The sequence below is a fragment of the Phyllopteryx taeniolatus genome, chromosome 5 (genome assembly GCF_024500385.1).
Source record: "Phyllopteryx taeniolatus isolate TA_2022b chromosome 5, UOR_Ptae_1.2, whole genome shotgun sequence".
NCBI classification, from domain to species: Eukaryota; Metazoa; Chordata; class Actinopteri; order Syngnathiformes; family Syngnathidae; genus Phyllopteryx; species Phyllopteryx taeniolatus.
In genome coordinates this window covers 32,535,984-32,558,138 of record NC_084506.1, presented here as the reverse complement: position 1 = coordinate 32,558,138, position 22,155 = coordinate 32,535,984, and the positions used below count along the sequence as shown (strand labels likewise).

General features: G+C 41.8%; 1 protein-coding gene and 1 long non-coding RNA gene across 3 annotated transcripts in view; one reads left to right on the top strand and one right to left on the bottom strand.

Moving 5' to 3' along the window:
- cdh13 (cadherin 13, H-cadherin (heart)) overlaps positions 1-22,155 on the bottom strand; it is a 265,858-nt gene that overhangs the window by 192,362 nt on the left and 51,341 nt on the right. The gene's annotated exons all lie outside the window — the stretch shown is intronic.
- On the top strand, positions 6,043-8,843 carry LOC133478689 (uncharacterized). 2 transcript variants are annotated; one of them, XR_009788737.1, is made up of 2 exons: positions 6,043-6,602; positions 7,042-8,843. It is a non-coding gene; the product is annotated as an uncharacterized LOC133478689 (long non-coding RNA). The 2 variants fall into 2 exon arrangements; XR_009788738.1 differs by having other exon boundaries at positions 6,772-8,843.

The window sequence follows — 22,155 nt, the reverse complement described above, 5'->3', positions numbered from 1 at the left end:
TATTTCTTGCAACCGATCCTTGTCAGGGTGATCTTTCAGTGTGTTTATGTTGTCAAATTACCAGTGCAAAAGAAGGACGGTGCTCAAATCAAATCTTGAGCGTGTATACTGAGTACACAAGCCCCGATTCTGTGTTCAAGACTTTATCAAGCTTAGCATTTAACTTTCTGCTAACTGCAGTTGCTCACCATGATCTTTTGTATATTGTCCATACAGAACATAGATCTAGAGAAGAAATTATAAAATGAATTATGATATTAATTACAATATGAATACTGGTGTGTTTGCTTCTGTCATACAAAAGACTATTTTGACCAAATGGAAAAGATACCACAAGAATGAAGTTAAGTTCTAATTTTATGACAATTTTTCATCATGACATGAAGTCATACTTTTACATAAAAGTCTTACTTTCATAAAATTACAACAATAAGCATTGGGATGCAGACTGTCACAATGCACTGCAGGTTGCATTTCATAAACAAATGCAGTTGAATGAACTGTGCAAACATTTGAGCAACAACTATACGCACTCAAATCACCTGTTTTGTTGGGTTTGTTCAATTATCATCAAGAAGTCTTTTTAACAACTGCTTAATATATCACAGATGTGTAGTGAAAGATAGCTTAGACTGTTGAGTTCAAGTTTTTTGTGACATTTACCGTTTGATTTCTGATATTCGTCTGGTAACTCTACAGTAGCCAATCTGTACTTTCTTTTTAGGGATTCTGCAGAAATTCGTTATTGAGTAACAGTGATGATTCTACAGAATGCAATTAAACATGTAAAAGCTACATTTAGGAGTTTAAATTCTTAGCAGACTCAAGAGGATGGAGTAATTAAAATAAGTCGATTAAGAGGTTGCTAGAGGCTAAGGTTATAATTGTTTTCTTGCCCATTGAGAATTCCAAGCACATACAATGGAAGATGTTCTCCGAGGGTTTCAATGGAAAGTGCTCTGTACTTTGGTCTGATCGGGAGGAAAACACAAGCACGCAAAAATAATTATCATGTAATTAGATGATGACAATTAAACCTAGTTAAGTAAATATACAAGCATTTAGCAGCATGTGATGAACAAATTGTTATGAAACCCTGTGGCGCAAACTGCAAACAAACCAGTAATCACTTGGATTGAAAAAGTGTGAACGTAGTCTAGTAAAAAAAAAAAAAAAAAATACAAAATTGCCCTGTACTTCTATACACATCATTGTTAATAGCATTGAAAAATAAAAAGAACAAAATGTCCCTCCACATTGCATTAATTTAAGCACTAAGTAAACACAGTGCATTTCCATTACATGCTCTGTCTATTTTTCAGTTGAGTTCCCAGTTAAAATTGACATTTTAAACTCATTTCTTCAAACAAATTCCAAGAGCCCTTAAGAGAAAGTGACCAGGCCAGTCCAGTACTGATGGAGGAGAAATAAATATGACTACGTATTGACAATTATGCAGCTTTTTGGTAAGTAGTAGCTCGTTGCTGTCAAACATTGATCGCATTCAATTGTTTAAGATCGATTTAGCGTGTTAATAATTCACTTATGTGGCCTCCGACTGACTGGCGACCAGTTCAGGGTGTAGGCCGCCTTTCGCCCGAAGTCGGCTGGGATAGGCTCCGGCGCCCCGCGACCCTGACCAGGATAAGCGGTGTTGAAAATGGATGAATGGATAAATAACTCATACTGGATGGATGTCCGTGTTAGCTGTGACAATGTGTCAATAAAGTTTATTCAAACCAAGTGCAGCACACGAAAACTATAAAAAGGAATGCATTAAATATATAACTGCATATTGAGTGAACATTATGCAATATTAAACACACTCGAGTTCCTTGAAGTGAAATATTCTTTATGAATATTGCTAAGGATAAGCTGACAGTGAAACACACAGAGAACCAGATGACTCACATGCAGCAAATAATGCTGGGGTGAGGGGGTGCCTTGCTCAAGGGCACCTCAGTAGCAGTCAGGAAGCAGACCAGCATCTGTCCAAAAGCTAGTTGCCATTTTTACATTTGTCTGCCGTGGGAAACGTGAACCGGGACCTCCAGTTCCAAAGCCCAAGTCCTCACACACTGAAGTACTGCTGCCCCTATCATGACAAATTGTCATAATTGCTTTATCATGATATTTTTTAGAATTATTTGTATTGCCACATTCATTTTGGGTATGCTTCACTGTAATCAACCATTAGATACTGAATGCCTAGAATGCACAACAAAATCATTTTCCAAATGCCGTGTCTTCTCCTGCATATTGTCCTGAGTCTCAATCAAGTCTGTAATCATTTGAAAATGACTAAGAAGACCTTACAGTACTGCTGTCCACAGCACCTGTGTATCTTTATTGAGTTGTATTCCCCATGTGTGTATTCTCTTCAAGCATGCAGGCAATGTTTGCCAGCAGCCCAGCTAGGCAAGATGCCAACAATCTGGCATTTCATCCAGCTACCGCGTCTTGTTCTCTATGCAACAACTCCTCAATCTCACTTCACCTCTGACCCATCGACTTAAATGTCAGTGCACATGCTTAAGCGTAGGCCTGCAAAGAAACATGTCGAGATGCAGAGGAATAGAGAAAATTGATCAGGCTGCGCCTCTGACACAGGCGGCTGGCAGGTCAGCCAGGCGTGGAGCACCTAAGTCAGGAAAACATGTGGTACCTGGCATGGGCTACCGAACCTTGACTGCACCTGCTGGGCCTGTAAAACAATGCTGGAGTGGTAAATACACAACCTCACCAAAGCAAAGTGAGGGGGCTAAGAAAGAAGTAACAGTGCTGCTAATGGATGGTAGCGGCGAGGCCTCTTTATACTCCCGCGGCCGACAACAGCCGCATTGCATCGCGTGACTGACGCCTTGGGCCGCGCCGCCCCTCTGCGACACCCCCGACTTGGAAGAGAACTGCAGTGCGTTTTCAAAACTGCGCGTGGGTTGCGCTGGAGTATAAAGGCAAACTAGCCACAGTGACCGCCCTCCCTGCACTTGAGTCCTCCACGTTTTTGTCTTGCCTTCAAAAATCCTCACCGTGACACACGCATTAGCATTATGGCGTCATCATTGGAAATAAGCACCGATCCTGAAGTTTGTACAACATCTGTGTGCATCTTTAAACAGTAACATTAGTCTCACTTGAAAACAACACTGAGAACTAACCAGGCTGGTCCACCAATAATTGAATGAATGAATGAACAAGTTTAGTGGTCACTCCACAAGTTAAAAACACTGGGTACAAACATGGGGTGAAAGCTTCAACTTTTGAATACCCCCCTTCTTCACCTTTCACATTTTCATTTGGCAGATGCTTTTTATTATTCACACATCAAAACTATATTATACCAAGTGTAAATCATCATGAGTAAAAAGCGAATACAGCATTAAAGAGACATTCTCTGAAAAAATCCATTGCAATGTTTTGAATCTGGTTTAATTCACTTGCAACGATACCATAAGAACAAAAAATGCACTTGTGTCAGTGTTTGCCCATTTATCAAGAACATTTGTTTGATAATGGATGGACCTTGCTTTGTTCATTAGGGCAGCGTCCTGTCGGAACACAGAAGGGCCTTTGCCAAACTGATCCGACGAATAGGAAAGAATTGTAACAAAATTTATTGATGAATAATTCATACTCAAGGGTAAGTGAGACACTTGATAGATCACTAATTAAACAAGTGTGTATGGATACTTTTGTCTCAATGACACATGATCATAAGTCATTTCAAACTCTTTCATCTATGTCTTTATGAATCTTGATGCGCAGTCTTGTTGGAACAGGAAGGGGGCATCTCCAAACTGTTCCCACAAAGTTGGAAATGTCCAAAATATTAGGCCTCAACCCCAGTGAAAGGAACTCTCAATGCTTCAGCATACCCAGAGATTTTGGAGAGTCAAACACTTTGGGGATTCACCCTTCCTGCGAGGCAAGGTCCATAAAGACATGGATCAGAGAATTTGATATGGATGAACTTGACTGGCCTGCACAGAGTCCTGTCCTCAACCCGAGAACACCTTTGGGTTGGTTTCAAGTGGACAGTGAGCCAGGCCTTCTCATTCAGCGTCAGTGTGTGACCTCACAAATACGCTCCCGGAAGAATGGGCAAAAATTCCCATAAACTCACTCCAAAACCTTGCTCAAAGCCTTCCCACAAGACTAGAAACCAATGCAGCTCACAAAGGGAAGACCAATATCATCATAATAAGATATCACTTAAAATCATATATGAATCAAGGCAGGTGAGCAACTACTTTTGACAATATAGTCTGTGCCAAAAGATTCAAACATAGAGCCTTCTTGTAATCAGGGGCGGAGCCAGGGAGTGGCCACGGCGAACCTAGACTGAAACTCGGCCACCCGGTGGCCAGCCCCATTGAGTGTGTTGTTATAGCACATTTTCTTGTCCAGAATTGTGTTTCTTTGAGGGGCGGAACATTTCTAAATAGCTGCAAGACACCCAGGAAGCATTTCACCTGCACACACTGTTAGGAAGTCCACATTGTTTAGGTATTGTAGTCATTCACATTGTTTCCTGTCCGAGTGTGGAATCTCCTATGGTGTGAACGGTCTTTGAACGCACCTTGTGCCAAGCTAGAGTGAAGTCAAAGCTTCTGCCGATGAAGCTTTTAAGTGTTCGCCCAGTCAAACTTTGCAGTTACGAATTACCTGGATTCCTATGTGTTTGTTATTGTGTGTAGATGCCAAAGTGTGAGTTTAGTTACTCATAGTGTTCGAATCCCAAGAAGATATTTTTATCCGTGTGTGATGTCACGTCAATTTATGCTAGCGAGTACCACAAAACCTGGCATTTGAACAGGATGTGTAAAGACTAGGGTTGGGCATGAATTTGAGCGATTCCGGTCGCGATTCCGATTCCTTATTTCGATTCCGGTTTCAAACGATTCTCGATTCCGATTCGTTTCGGGGGCTGGGTCAAAAAACTTTGCATGGTTTAAATAAAGGGTGTCCAAATTATGAACATCCATTTTCTTAACAGCCTGCAACATTGACTAAAATGAACATTTGACTCGGGGTTCTTTATAACCAGAATCAATATCAAACCTATGAAATAAAAGGCAATGTGTGTGAAACTAACCCACAATATAACCTTATTCCAAGTGTTGCACTGAGCCGATTGCTCATTAATTTTAACAAAGTTAAGACACACTTTTGTTCGCCGCCACTGTTGGGCACGGGCACATCATGGTGTGTGTTCTTCTTCGTTGGTTTTCGACACTTTTTCTTCGGGGTTGGCGGACTAGGCATCGAAACTGGGAACCAAAATGTTTTAATTTGAACGTTAGTCCCGGTTCCAATCAGTTTGAACGATTCAAAATGTTTTAATTTGAACGTTAGTCCCGGTTCCAATCAGTTCTCGATTCTCGATGCCCAACCCCAGTAAAGACTTTATATCCAGTAGATATAGATATATATTGTCGTGGAAGATGATCTGGATCTGGATTATCTGTCAGTCAAGACGAGCGAAGTCTCTGGATTCAGTTTGTGAACCTTTTTTCTATCAACCACCATAACTGCAGAACAGATGTTGTAATATAATGTGATAGGTAAGGTTGCTGGGGTACAATATCCTGTATTATATTATCAAGATGTGTCATTTCTTTATGAACCAATAACAATTATAAGGCTGTTTTGCAGTTTGTCTGTGTCCCTGATATTTCTTTGGAAAAGAAACCTATTGTGTTGCTAAACTAAATACCGTATGTATGTAGAAATATGTACTGTCAGCATTGTTGGGAAAGTTCATTTTCTACATCAAAGTCCAGTTCAATAATGAACTAGTTCATAGTTGTTGTAATTTTGTTTTTGTTTTTTTTTTGTTTTTTTGAACATGTTGCTGCAAGCTATTAGACTGGCATTTTCTTATTTTTGCCACCCTTCCCATTAAAACTAGTAACTTTCATCCTACAGCCTCAAAAACATGAGGAAAAAACTTGTTGCCTGAGCGGTCTTTGTTAATCAGGAATTATACAAAAACAGGACTGACACAAACACAAACACAATCTGAGGTATGTACCAGGCTGAGGCAGGAAACTAGGGTGTGTTCCGAAATGCACTCGGAGAGCATTCTGGTGCACTCTGGACCGTTTAGCAACTCGGAGCATTTTTGGAATATGCCGTTCGGGTATTCATAGCGCTACACACTGATAATACCGGCGCCTCTCTCACCACTCTGGCCGGAGAGACAGAGTGTCGGAGTGTAAGGCAAGCTGTTCACGCCGTCGTTCACGCCGTCGTTCAAGCCGTCGTTCAAGTCGTCGTTCAAGTCGTCGCTCAAGTCGTTCAAGCGAGGCGGTAGTTCGTAAATTCAAAAGAAAAAGAACACGCTGTGCCGTTCGGGACACTCGCACCCGAGAGTAGAGGTAGGGCATCAGATGACATTTCCAAATGTAACACAAGTATGTACCTAAAAGTGTAATATTCAATGTGCAATTTTTGAAAATGATAAAAGGAGGATATTGTATCATTTGTGGAGGCAGAGGAGTGGTGCTACTCACACTGTGGCGTTGCTGTGAGTCGCATGTGTGACGGACCGCTGCTGAATGTGGCCGAATGCACCCGCGCATGGTACGGCAGGAATAATGGTAAAAGTCGAATTCAGTCTCGGTCATTGATCATCATTAATAAAATATTTGATCTATTCTTATGTTACAAAACAAAATGAATTCCATAATATGACAGTGTGATCGTGTTTTAACAAAAACATTCTTACACAAATGACAGTTTTTCTAGTAATTTTTCTCCCATTTACAGACTGTCCTTGAATGCACCCCATGCCGGATGTGGCTGCCTAATGTAAACATGAATGGCGGCCGCACTGAATCTGTTGCCAAATAAAAAACAATTTAAGCTAACGCTAACCTTAACCCTTTTATTGATTGATTTTGTTGTCTTGTTCGGCTGTTAGGTCAAGCAGAATGGAAAAATCTGTATCCCTTTCATGCCGGAACAGCTTTACTGTGTTACAGTGGAGTTTTGAAGCTTCCGCTGTGGTATTATTATAATTGAGGTTTGTTGGCCCAGGGGTCCACCCGAGAGCAGCCCAGCGGACGGGACCCGTCCCACACCGAGGGACCCAGGGCGGTCCGCCGGCCCCACCGAGGCGCCCCGGCAACTGGCCACCCGGTGGGGGCCGCAGGGACCCAAATGCCCCTCCCCACCACCCAACCCGCCGCCCCACACGCGGAACCTCCCCCCCTCCACCCCCAGGAGATCGAGACGCCCCACCCCCCCCAACCCGCAGGGCCCGCAATGCAGCCAGTCCCTGCCCTACTGTCTGAATTTTAATCAAAGTAGCATTACAGTGTATAGCTGCCTTAATTATTTCCTTATTTCATACTTGTCTATTTTCTACACGTTAAGCGTTGTGCCACCCCAAAATTACCCCGGGTCTCACCCACCCCCTCTAAGGATTCTCTGGCTTCGCCCCTCCTTGCTATGAGGCTCCACAGAAGCTCTGACCACTCTGGCGCCACTAAAAGAATTCACTGCTATCTGAAAGAACACTCTCAATTCAATCCACGATAACCGTACTGATATAAAGTGAAATCTTTTCATGTTGTATTCGAGAAAAATCGGATGCGTAAAATGTTCCAGTCGATTTTTATTAAAAGATCTGAGACTCTCGGCTGGGTTACCAGCCAGAACTCTTTCTGAGCACATGAAAAATTATTCCTCTAACAGAGCAGGGGCTCACAGGTAATTGGCCTACTGATTAATTCAAAGCACCTGAAAAGCTTCCCGGCCAAGACGAAGATGTGCCCATAATGTGGACTCATCTCACACCACTCCAGAAACGGATTTTACTTGGAAACTTTGACTGTTTCCAGGCTACTCAAGCAGACGGCGTCCATTGGCATGCAAATGCATCACCCCTGAGGGGGTTGTAAAGTTGTGTGCTAAGTGAGCCGGTCTAACCCTGACAATATCATCTCCTCAGCGTCAGTCTGCTCAATTCCCTCTTCGAGTTGACAAGCTTGTCAATATTTCTACCTCACGCACACACATCTTTTCACTGCACGCGAGCGGGCAGAGGAGTGTGAAGTGAAGGCTCGAAAAACAACAAGCGCGTCAGCTGCAGACACCAGCTGCTATCCAGCAGAATATCCATTTGAATGCGCTTTGCTTCCTCCCTGTTGCGCTTTGCCATGTCAGTCTAAACACTTTCAGCTTTATCAGTCTGACATGTTCACTCACCTTGAAAGGCCTATTTGTCTCCTAGCTTTGCAAACGTGATGAAAAATGTTTCATATATACTTTTTTTCAGAGTCACTCACTTTTCATCGTTGTGTCTAAACCAAAGGCACCTCAAAGTTTTGCATAGGAAGCGTTTGACCGTGATGCTTGGAGCGCAGTCCTGAAATCTCAACAGAGGCACATTGACAAGAAGTGTGATCATTCTCAACTGTTGTGAATGCGAGCCAGTTGTTGAAATTGGATGCCATCAGCTTTTCCCTGAAAGACTGCCAATTGCGATACAATTGGAGTTGAATTGAATTTCATCAGAAAACTCAACATAAACAATCTTATCAGAGCAGAGAGCCAGATGAAGATAAAGAACAATCAAAATCCATATACTTAAACTGAATTCATCGCGCATGTCACAACTATTGTACATTACTATTGTAGTGGAATCCTGCAAACAGATTTACCATAGCAGTGATTTCGACTAAGTTTGGCTAACAATGACAGATACGTTCTCCTATCAAATTTATAAGTACCCAAATTAACCGTGATACTCTTGTGATGCTGGCACACTTGATTTTTTTTATTCTGAAATAAAACATATGGGTGAAAGCGATGTGTCAGCCATATTTGCAACTCTGTTTTCCATCTCAAATTATTGTTCAATATCAAGTCTTCAGAATGATGATTTTGAGGTTTTTAACATAATGACATTATCTCCGTTCCCTTGCATGTATTGTTAAAAAGTGAAAATATTATTTTACAAACATCTTCTTCATGCACAGTCCCACAATACACATACAGTAAAACCGTTTAAGATTGACTTTGTCTTGGAGACCACAAAACGGTCACTGTTACTTGTTAATAATGAATGCAATGTTTTGAGCAGATGACTGACAGTCAAAGGTACAGAAGCATACGGTTTTTCTGGAAATTATACAAAAAAGTGGCAAGATGTCATGTTAGAATTAAGAGACTTGCAAAAGATGGTTCAATAACATTGGCGATATGATGTTGCTTATATATATATATATATATATATATATGGCGGCACGATGAGCGACTGGTGTGCACATCCGCCTCACAATTCTGAGGACCTGGGTTCAAATCCGGCCTCGCCTGTGTGGAGTTTGCAGGTTCTCCCCGCGCCTGCGCGGGTTTTCTCCGGGCACTCCGGTTTCCTCCCACATCCCAAAAACATGCACGCTAGGTTAACTGGAGACTCTAAATTGCCCATAGGTGTGAATGTGCGTGAGAATGGTTGTTTGTTTATAGGTGTCCCGTGATTGGCTGGCGACTAGTTCAGGGTGTACCCCGCCTCTCGCCCGAAGATAAATGGGACAGGCTCCAGCATGCCCGTGACCCTAGTGAGGATAAGCGGTATGGAAAATAAATGGATGGATGTTTGTATGTATGCAAAAAAATGGTATTTTCACTTTAGGAGGTGGCAGTTGTAATAGTTGTAGCTTCTATTTGCTTATGAGAAGAGGAGTTTCTGGTGTGTTTTGATGAAATACTACTAACTCTAAAACCATTTGCCATCAAAGGATGGTGGCGATATGCTTGGTTTTACATTTGTCAAGTAGGACTATTATGACTTCATTGTACATTTCACTTCATGTGTTTTCTGAAAAGTACTCCTCACCACCATGACAATGATAATTAATGAGGCAAGAAACAATATTAATGCGGAATACATTTGAGCCATTAAGCGAAATCCCACATGGACGTTTTGGACCTAATGCAAATGAGCGCGCCTCATTACATCGCTTTATGTGTTGCTTTGGTGTGACTTGCCTTGATCTTTTTCCTGCATAGTTTTGTGTTCTTCAGTCTGTTATCAAGAACAATCACTCAAAATATTAAGTACACACGAGGCTACTACAACAACAACCTAAAAAACGACTCAAAATTACTGAAAATGTATATTGGAGTGACCACTGCAATTTCACAAAGTCAATTTAACACACGTCTCTGACACATTGCAGGAATTATGTTCTTTTGATGGATTGTCAGAATATCTGCTCCTAACCTGATATCAGAAAGAATAGGGAACACCATTTTCTAATTTAGCTGTACATCCAATCCTATTTTATCCTGACAAAAGTGCACTATAAATTGGGAATCGCATTCCTGGCCGCTTTCCATCTGGGGGATCAAATTCAGCAGTGACACAGAATTGGACAGATTATTCTGAAGCGCGCATTGCTGTCTTGCTCCATTGCCCTTGAAAGACATAAAACAATATGAGTAAATACGTTATGCAGGGTCTCATATTGGTTTGTTTGCTTGCTTCTACTGGTGAGTAATTTAAGGATCTCTCCAGTGAGAAAATACAAATATGCAATTCATCTCATAAGGAATGGTCTCAGCTTTTTGTGGAAGCAGTAAACCCATACACCTCTGTGAGTCAATAATACCAAAAAACCATCTTGAGTAAGATAACAAACTCATGAGACATGATACCACCAGCGAATGTAAGGTTCATGCCGCAGCTGCTCTAAAGGAACAATGTTGATAATTAGAATGTCACAGTATTTTTTTTTAGCATTATTGACAACGCTACAGCTGGGAAAATAAGAATTTGATCCCCTACCAACCAGCAAATAAATCTGGTGATCCCTGAGGCACACAGATTATTAGTTCTATGACTTTAGGAAAGTACCACTAATCTCATCTCATCTAAAAAATATACATATATATATATATATATATATATATATATGTATATATATATATATATATATATATATATATATATATATATGTATATGTATTTATATATGTATATAGAGAGAGCGAGAAAGAGAGAGACTGTATGTGTGTTTGTGTGTGTGTCCACAGTCTGAATTGGCAACACAAAAACACTGCCAAAACACATCTACGATGATTGTAGAGCTGCACAAGGCTGTAATGGGCTACAAACATCAGTAAAAGGCTTGTTGCTGCATTGTTTTTGTGTGTTGTAAATGGAAGAATACAAATTCAATAAAGGAGGAGCTTACTAATGGTCTCAAGGCAGTTGGGATGACATTCACAAAGAAAACCGCGAGTAGAATTGCAGCATAATCCTGTATATTGAAAGCATGCATGTGTGCAGGCCCATCTAAATGTTGCACATGAACACCTGCATCGTTTAGAGAAGGTCTCAGAGAAAGTGTCGCGATGATCAGGTCAAAGAAAATTAAGCTCTCGTCTATGGTATCTCGTCTTGATGGGTTTGGAGGAAAATGCTTTCTTTGACCCATGAAGGTGGGAATTGTTGTTGCCTTTTCTCTGTTAAGGAAAAATCATGTAAATCCCAATGAAGATGGGTTGTCAATGAATCTTTCATCATGACTCCCACCCAAAACAAACAGGTCAGGATGAAGCACATTCAATTCAGTCTCCAGACATGAATCCGTAGAGAAAATATTGTATAAGGGGAAGGTTTGCGTTGCCAGCTTTAAAGCGTGATCAATTTGTAGAGGATCTGTCAAGAAGCATGGTCCAACAGCCCTTTTTTTGTGCACAAACGTTTTTGACCTGACCTCCGCATGCCAACATGTTTTTCTTTAAAGACCTTTTAAGATATTGTTGAGAGTCAGAAGAGATACAGCAGGCTGTAAACATTTGGTACGTTTGTGATGTAATGATTTGATGAAGACTCAATGGACCAATATATTACGTAATTGAAAAGAAAAACTTATGCGCTGTTTAAATACAGTTAGCATACTTTTCTCTGCATTATTGATGAGAAAGGCTAACAGTGGATCATGTGCTAATTCAATTAATAATGGTAAGAACTGAATTGATTGCTGTTTGAATCATTGCTGTTTCTCTGTAAAATATTACCTAGTATTGATAATAATAATAATAATGACAATAATAATAATAATAATAGGATTAATGAATTGCTAAATGCTTGCTAATTCCGCTATAGGTCCGATGTCCGCTATTCACAGACTTATGATGAAAAGAAATACATCTGCTGCACCACACATGTCCACGCAGCTCGCGTAGCTGCCTGCATGCACCTCGATCAAATTCACCAACATCACATTACCTTGCGCCAAAAGTTAGACGTGGTCCGGGCAGGCATAAGCTTAGACCAACTTTCAAATAGTCACACCATGCGCCCGGTGGATGTCAAAGGACACACGCTCGTTGCGTCGGTACGGCCATCTGGGCGCAGACTAGTCTGGCAGATTGGCGAACACACCAGCGATCCTTGCGCTTGCACGGAAATCAAGATATGCCACCATTTGGGCTCCGGCCCATGTTTCGCAGTCTACGAAAATAGATCCGCTGAATGTTAGCGATTTGAAGTTTTGCTTTTGCGAGGCCGTGAGGTGTGCCTGTGATGAGTGTGCGACAAATGATGGACACTTCAAAAGTCACGCTTTCTGTTCCTGATTGGTTGTTTTCTCATGGGCATGGTGTTTTCTTTTGTATATCAAATTCGAGGCACCAGATGGGGCCAGAGACTAAACCTTTTTCCACTGATCCTATTTGACGTACAACTGTCAAGTCATTGTATTAAGAAAATACAACAAAACGTTTTTTTAAATTGTAAAAATGTCCTTTAATTCATATGTTTGATGTAATGATAATTCACGACATTTACAGCTAAATATATATCTTCTATAAAATATTGCATTCTGTTGATGCCATATGCAGGAGTTTCTATAGCGGCTACTATTGGTATTAGGTTATAATGAAAGAAGATTGTTTTTAAGTAAGTTCATTTGTTGAGGATGTGTGTCCAGCAACAGTGAATGTATATTAAAACAAGAACACAAAATGCGGAAAGAAGGAAGATTGAGAAAGCAAGTGTAAGACAAACACATGAGGATGAGGGAATGGATTTACATTCCCTCATGCTCACAATTTCATTCAAGTCCCATCAATGCAATGGGGGGGATACTTTTGACTGTGTTACTTCAGTGCAATGTACTGTATAGTCCTGATTTCAATGACCCATACAGTAGTGTTATTCTTTCCACACATACTGAAGTATTCCAAAAGCAGTGGTGCAAAAACACTGTATTCTTCCACTGCGATATGAAAGTGCAACCGATGTGAATGCTCTGCCCTCCCCCCTTGCATAGCAATGCATATTGCTGCATGTTACTGTATGTGCTGTATATAATTATAAGAGTAATACATGTTCCGGGAAGTACTGTGGAAAAAGGTTAGCAAGTCAGGCTCACAGTTCCAATATTCAGACTTTAAATCACGGCCTTCCTTTGTGGAGTTTGCATATTCTTTGCGTTTGCGTGTGTGAATGTAAACGTAAATGGTTGTTTGTCTATTTGTGCCCGCCGATTGACTGAGCTGTAACGAGGCCGGGGTATAACCAGGCTCTCGCACAAAGTCTGCTCGAGAAAGTTCCAGTTCCCCTGTAACCTAATAAAGGGCGAAACAGTATGCATGGATGATAAATGTTTCTCCAATTCCCCTTAACCGAACTGACCTTCGCAATGTCTCTGGCCATGAGACAGGATGCTAATGCGTACATCTGGGTGTCTGTCACGCTGGAGCATGTTTGCGAATGGACTGATATTTTTTATTTATTTATTCTTTTTTCAAAACTATCATCACAGAATGAATCCAGATATTAGCCCGGTGAAAAACCTGCTTGTTACACTCTACAGAAAGTTCCACTTTCCAAATATTTACATATTTGGTACAAAATATATCTAATAACTGTTGTTTCTGCTTCATTTTCAAAATATTACTGACACACCCAAAGACAAGTGTGTTTCATCAGACTTATTAGGGAGTATGGGTTGCACGACTTCAGATGTGTTTACTGTAAGTCGGTACTAATGTCATGAAAGTCGCAGAGCCGTCACTAGTCATTGATATTTTTTTCAGTGCAGTACTACGAGGTTTGGCAGAAAAGGTCCACAAAATAAATGAAATAGAAGAAGCTTCAAATCCAGACTAAACTACAAGTTTTCTCCTTTGAAGTAATCCCTCTGGAGGCACATTCCCTGTCTTCTCTGCCACATCTTCATGCACTCCTTGAAGTTTTCTCTCGTGATCCTCCCCGGCATTGTCCGCTGTAATGACCAACTTGACGTCATCAAAACAGGTCCCCTAGTTGACCCCCCCCTTTGATGTTGGCAAAGAAGACAAAATCACACGGAGCCAGTTCGGGTGAGTATGGCGGGTGCTCCAGTACGGCAATGTTCTTCTCAGCCAGGAACTGTCAGATGCTCAGGACATTGTGAGCAGGCACACATTTTTTTGAAGCAAACTCCCCAAGATCTCTTTGTAAACGTGATGGTTGATCGTGTGGCTTACATTCACATTTAGGGGAAAGCACGTCGTTCGTAGTTTGGGTCGGAAATATACTATGTTTTTACTGACATAAGTCCGGAAACTTTTGTGACACACCTTGTGTAATTAAAAAAAAGTAAATCATCTCTGTTCACCGGTGATGGTCAGCTCATTCACTTAGTTTACTCAGAACATACACATTACAACACAAAAGGTATTTCCATCCTCTCGTCTTGTGTGCTTCCCGCTGGAATGGCCATGTACCATTTGCACAACTTGGGCAACCGGGTAAACCTGTCCTCGTTCTGGGCCCGCCACAATGAGTGCTTGCAAGTTGGTAATTCGCGGTACTTCTCCAGCCTACCCACGACAATAAATGAGGATAAGCAGTGTAGAAATTTGATGGATGCAAATGCAAAAAAGGGGAATAATTCCCCACTCTCCTTTCACTATTTATAGCGCTGGCTGGAAGGTTTTTCAAAATCCCTCTCCCTCACTTACCAAAGCTACACAAGCTATTCCATAATTGCAGTGTAATCAATATTATTGGTGGCAAAATATAACAATAAAACCCATTTGTGGATTGAACTGTATGCGTGCCTATGCAGGTCTTTCTTAGGGATCGAAATCTCAATGATACCGTAATATTCCGGGGGTTCAATAAACCTACATTTTCTGGTTCTTTCTTCTTTCTGACCTTGACATCCTCCAGGTAGGCCAACTGCCATGACCAGCATACATGGTAAGCAGTTTTATATCAAAGTCGACGATGCCTTCAGAGCTGAAACGGCAGTCTTTCTCGACTCTAACTAGACGAAGGTTTCTTCAGCATGGCAAGGTACGGCTGACAGCGACCCGAGGTTGTCTCCTCGCCATTTCCAATTACTGTACAGACAGCCCGGAGCTCAGGGCTCCACTGCAAACTGATATCGGTGTGTGTTTTGAGTCAAGCTTTGCCATTCAGTAATTTCTATCAAAGCAGTCTACCAGTCTAATTTTACATTGCATTAATATCACAAGGATTAATCTGTGCCAGTAGCTACACATTTCTTTTCCACTCACAGACCACAAATTCCCTTTACAAATTCACATTGCATTGTCAGGGTGAACAGGAGAATAGTCACATAATGTGCCTTTGCACCCTGTCCTTTCAAAAGAAACTAAACAACACACACACACACACACACAAACTAACATGTATTACCATTCAATTTTGAAAATGCAATGTAACCAATCCCAGGGAACAAATTGAGGGGATATCACTTGCAGGCGGCCTGTTGTCCCTGTGGCCATGTTGGAGATGGAGTGAGGACTCGTGTCTGAAATAGGGAGGGGGCGGTGTTATGGTTCGAGAGGGTTAGTTTGGCAACACATTTGCGCGTCAGATAGAATTTTATGGCTCGACAATAAATTTGACTGAATATATGTCGTGCAGCAGATCAGGGAGCAAATGGAATTGTCAATTGGAAAAGTTGTATATGTTCAAATACAGGAAAACCACCTAATAGAGATATTGGGGGGCCGAAGGGTCACAATTCCTACCAAATACTGAAATGTCTCAAAATGATGGCCTTTTATACACTATGATGTTTTATATTGTGTAATAATTGATTATTGGCATGCTGCTTGTTTTTTTTTTTGTCTACGGCAGATGCAAATGAGCTTTTAGCTAACTCCATTTTCTTAACTGTGCATTGTCCCTGTAAAAATAAAAGATTAACATTTAACAAATGTTAAATTGTATCGGGCGGCACGATGACCGACTGGTTAGAGCATCTGCCTCACAGTTCTGAGGTCCGGGGTTCAATCCCCGGCCCCGCCTCTGTGGAGTTTGCATGTTCTCCCCGTGCCTGCGTGGCTTTTCTCCGGGTACTCCGGTTTCCTCCCACACCCCAAAGACATGTGTGGTAGGTTAATTGACGACTCTAAATTGCCTGTAGGTGTGAATGTGAGTGCGAATGGTTGTTTGTTTAAATGTGCCCTGCGATTGGCTGGCAACCAGTTCAGGGTGCCCGAAGATAGCTGGAATAGGCTCCAGCACTCCCGCGACCCTTGCGAGGATGAGCGGCTGAGAAAATGGATGGATGGATGGATGGATGTATAGAACAGCATTGGTGTCCACGACCACCAACTCTGCGATGACATCAGCCTTCATCACTCACATTGTAAAATCATTTCATGACTGATAAAAGAGCGGCGGCACGGTGGGCGAAAAAAGATGCACTTCCCTCAGAAGGCTGTGTGAGGGAGGTTATTGATGCAGAGATTGGGTATGTTGCACTATCAGGACACAAGTCCTTGAACATATTTTGAAAAACTGCCTTCTTAGAATTGGTAGTGGCTCGGGTTAGGGTTAGCGTATACTCAAGGGCTATTAGTCATGAACAAAAAAAAGAATAAATAAGACTGCATTTCATATCTTTCATGATAGTCAAAAGAGGTTAGAAAATACGTAGCAATTCAATGCAATGTAATTATTACTCTTAGTGCAGAGGACGGAATTACAAGTGTGAATACAACGCAAGAGGTGACGTTGGTCAGCTCGCAAGAAGACTCTAGTCTCGTGCATTTCTTTTCATTCATCTTAAGTGTAAAAAGAGCACAGAGAACTGTTAAAAAGAAGCCTAGAGCAAAAGGAAATGAGGAATAATTAAAGGTAAAAGGTCTGAGCCCTGTCTAGCGCATTTTAAAATCCATTTTACAAACGCAAACATCTAGTGAAATTAGCACTATATGAGACTTAAACTCAACAGAAAACCAAATAGTTTTTAAAAGTTGGAGCTTCATTGCACCTCACAAACACTGATGGCACTTTGAGCGCTGAGTAAACAGGAGCAAATGTGTGACTTAGTGCGCCAAGTGCTTTGGCCCAGACGAGATGACCCAACTATAATCGTGAACAGGACCTTTGCTTTAAGTGCTGCTGTGAAATTACAAGGAACATCTAACCTGTTGTAATAGTGTCAAGTGTCCTACGGAAAGTCAGAGAGAGGTTAACACCTTGGATGCTATTAATTAGATTTGGGACTTTGAATTGTTCACCTTCAGCTATCCTGAACTCCATCTCATATTGTATTCTTAAATTATCGAGTGATTAGTCCGTTTTCTAAAAAGGAGAGGCACATCCATTTTTTGGACATGAAGCACATCATCACAGTATCACTCAAGTCCAGATGCACAAAATCAACCTATCTGCCAAAACATAGCGACATTTATATGACAATGTCTTATCCAGAAGCCTGCCGCCAACCTCCCCTTGATGCATTACGTGTTGCCACATTCATTATGACTGATGGACTATTGACAAGTTTCTGTCCAAGCAATTTGTAACAGAAAAAGAGAAATTATAGGTGTTTTGGGTTATTTTGTCATTTGTACGTATTGCATAAATATAAACAGAGTGTCAGTTTTTCATGCCACGAGTTACTTTTGGTAGGTCTCCAAATGGGCTCAAACTACAGATTTTTTGCTCAGGGCAAGATTCCAGGGCAACAGAATAAAAATCCTATTTAAAACATCAGTTGCAATCATTTGAGAATAATCTGTTGAGAACGGGAATTGCGTAAGACAGTTACCGACAAGATTTTGGGATATACCAAAAGAGCACAATTGAAGAACAAAAAACATCAAGCATCAACAAGTCACTAATCCGGTGAGGGGTAAACCACTCTCAATATAAAACATTTTTTCCAGGAAGCTGCATCAGCTCTCTAAACATATACACATATCTCTAATGGCTTATTTCAAGCGGTATAGTTTGGTTCAGTTATCCATCCACCCATCCATCCATCCATCCATCCATCCATCCATTTTCTTCCGCTTATCGGAGGTCGGGTCGCCGGGGCAGCAGCTTTAGTAGGGAAGCCCAGACTTCCCTCTCCCCAGCCACTTCCTCCAGCTCTTCCGAAGAGATCCCGAGGTGTTCCCAGGCCAGCCGAGAGACATAGTCTCTCCAGCGTATCCCGGGTCGTCCCCGGGAAGCGTCCAGATGCCCCAGCCACCTCATCTGGTTCCTCTCAATGCGGAGGAGCAGTGGCTCTACTCTGAGCCCCTCCCAGATGACCGAGCTTCTCACCCTATCTCTAAGGGAGAGCCCGGACACCCTGTGGAGGAAACTCATTTCGGCCGCTTGCATCCGGGATCTTGTTCTTTCGGTCACAAACCACGGCTCGTTACCGTAGGTGAGGGTAGGAACGTAGATCGACTAGTAAATAGAGAGCTTTGCCTTTTGGCTTAACTCCTTCTTCACCACAGCGGACCGATACAAAGTCCGCATCACTGCAGACGCTGCACCGATCTGTTTCATTCTTCCCTCACTCGTGAACAAGACCCCGAGATACTTGAACTCCTCCACTTGGGGCAGGATTCTCATCCCCGACCCGGAGGTGCTGATTCTCATCCCAGCCGCTTCACACTTGGCTGCAAACCGTTCCAGTGAGAGTTGGCGATCACGGCTTTATGAAGCCAACAGAACAAACATCATCTGCAAAAAGCAAAGATGCAATACTGTTGGACAGAATTATTTTAGCCGTCTACCAATAGTGACCTTTTAACAATTGGATGTGCGTGTGTGTTATTCTGTTTTTGTGCGAAAATGTATATGCTTGTGTGTCAATTGGTTTGTTTTTAGGTTGGACGACAAGAGCATGACAGAAGGTCATTTCGACATTCTACAATCTATGAAATTGAATAGGAACAGTTAAGACAACAGGGCTCGGGGATGGAATATCAATTGCCCATTATATACAAAGGATTGGTCAAAGTCTGAAAATATTGAACAATAAAGGACAGGAAAAAGAAGTCTGGAATAAATTACGAGTCCTTTCTGACTGCTGAGTGCAGTGATTTACCATATTTCCTTCCCTCTCGCCATCTTAAGAGTCTTACTACAGGCAGAGATATTTATGGATTCCTTGTGTTAGGCAGTCATTGAGCTGGCAGACTTTCTTTTGTCAAAAGGTTGTGAAGTGTTGCTCTTGAATTTGCACTTGGATTTCTATGGCTGTGGAGTGGAAATGACCCAAAACAAGAGGCGTTGTTTAGCTCTGCAGATATGCAAGCTCAGAATCACCCCTCAGGAACAAAAAGCCTTTCAAAATGCATTCTACTTTAGTTTCGTGCAGTGAAAGAAACAAATAATCTTTGTCGAATAATCTCGAGCTAAAAGATGTGAAGGCAGGCTGACTCAACACTAAATGACATTAAGTGCTCAGTAGAGGCACGCTTTCATCTTGCCATTTTTGATCCATAAGCACCAGTGACCCCCATCAGTGCCATGTATTAGTCATTTACATAAAATAACGCTCACACCTTTGATAGGCCATTAGAAAGCTGAATTGTACATCGACATCGGCAGGGTACAGGGATTATGAAAGAAAATGAAATCAAATCCAAATTATTGGGGGAGTTTGTAGTTTGTTTGATTTTAAGAATCTGAGGAAGAACAACTTATCAGGAACAGAAAGTGTGACCAACGACATATTGTCAATGACATGCCCTGCACTTGCAGGCACACCCCCGCAGCCTTGCGTTGACTTTTTTCCTTGGTCTTCAGGAGCTTGGCTGAAAATTTGGCATATTATTTACTCCTGGTTAGCAACAAAAGTCCCAAGCGAAAACAAGGGGAAACATACAGCATATCACAATGGTGTCCCAAGCAGTCCAGTATATCACTGGGCTTCTAAAATGCAACACACAATTAGGGATGGGCGCTGAAGTCGGCAGTCTTTTTTTTGTACAGAATAACGATTCACGTAAAAGCAAACGGTACGATGTATCGGTGCTTGCACACGTCCTTGTTTCTGTTTGAGACTTGAAGAGTTGGCGATTTTCCATGGTGCACCTGAACACAGGTGCACGCACGAGCGCAATGACGTCACTGAGCAGCCGCTGGTTCAATCACATTCACAACAAAACAGCGTGGATCGGAATCGCTCGTAAGTATGAGTCCGTTTGCTTGAAATGTGACACAGATTACACTCGTTGCAATATCTGTCATTTTGATTGGCTCACGAAGGCTATGTGCGCGGTCATGTGACTGCGTTGTGGCGTCTGATTGGTGGAAAATGAGTCATTTTGATTGGCTCGCAAAGGCTACGTGCGCGGTCATGTGTCGTCTGATCGGTGAATTGGAGTCAAATGACATTAGTGATCCCGTTTGATTGGCGCAACGGGCAACCTATGCGGAAGTCGAAGATGGAGTCTAAAAATAGACGCGCACACGCAATAATTAATAAATAAAAGTAGCGAACGGCATGTCGATCATTGTAACGGAGTAAATGTATCGATCCTTCTTCACATAAATACTCAAGTAAAAGTAAAACGTACTGTGCATTTAAAGTAGTCTGACAAGGACAGTTTATGGAAAATGTTACTTGAGTAAATGTAACGGAATAAATGTAGCGCGTTACTACCCACCTCTGGTGGCCAATGAGAAAAGGAGTTGCCAGTGCACTTCAGTTGCTTCATTCGACTCGCGGCAACACAAGAACATGAAGGTGCTGTTGGCCACACTCACGCCAACCAAAAAGGTGCCCGTCTTTCCCCTTGCCCCCACTCTTAAAGGCGTACACTTATAATTACAGACTACAGCTGTTACACTGCCCTCCCCTTTATGAAGCTCCTCGCCCCGAGGGGTGAACAAATAAAAATCCTTGAACCTTGGCGGTCTCCAACTATGTCTCTGCGGTCAGCCGAGACCTGGCACAGGTCCATCACCAGGTGGCACCAGTGGCTGACCAGAAACAACAGAGGTATGAGCCGAGGAACTTGGATTCACGACACGTTGCGGCCTCGCTGGTGCAGCAGGTTCCAACTCAAATAGGGGAATCTCCTACCCCTGTACGGTGCCGACCGTTCTCGATGCAGGGCAACACTTCTGCCGCTAGATTGAACTGCGACCCTACAAACGATGATTGATGCTGGGAAAGCCCACTCGTGATCGGCTTTGGTGTAACACTATCATGCGTACGTTTGTGAAGAGAAACCGTGCTTGAGTTTAATTTCATTCCGCGAGAAACATAAAGCACAAAGTAGGCACGTATAATTGTACTGGCTGACTAAAAAGTTGACATTTTGAATTGAATTGATTGAAAATCTAAATGTCTGGTAATTGAAATGCAAGCAAGGCATTATGCATGATATTGCATCTGCTACTCAAAGATGGCATAAACAAAAACTGTCCTTTGTGGCAATTAATTGGTTCTGGCATAATCTCAGAGGAGAGAAAGACTGGATGTACCATGCAGAAATGATTCAAAATCCTTGTAATTACCCACATGGGTTTTTAAGGATGCACGAAGACTGGCAGACATGCAAACACAATCTTTGAGTTGTCGCTGCTCCTTATTGCGACCGCAAATCTCATACTGATGAATCAAGTTTAAACTAATTAGAAAGTAATATACTGTACTTTGGGTATTGATATTGATATTTTAAATGGAAGGAAGCTCGTGGTTGAAATTCAGCAGATCATTATTCAATCTTTAAATAAATCTTAGAAAAGAAAAGATTCCGTGAAGTGGAGCTACTCCTTTGATAATTTACAGGTGAATAATATAAAGATGTAACAGCAGTACACAATAGTGTTTGCAGTATTCAACAACATACTGTAATCTTGGGCGATGCATAAGCCCCTTTAATAATATCTCTTTCCTCTTTTTCTCTTGAACTTCTCTGCTTTTACCC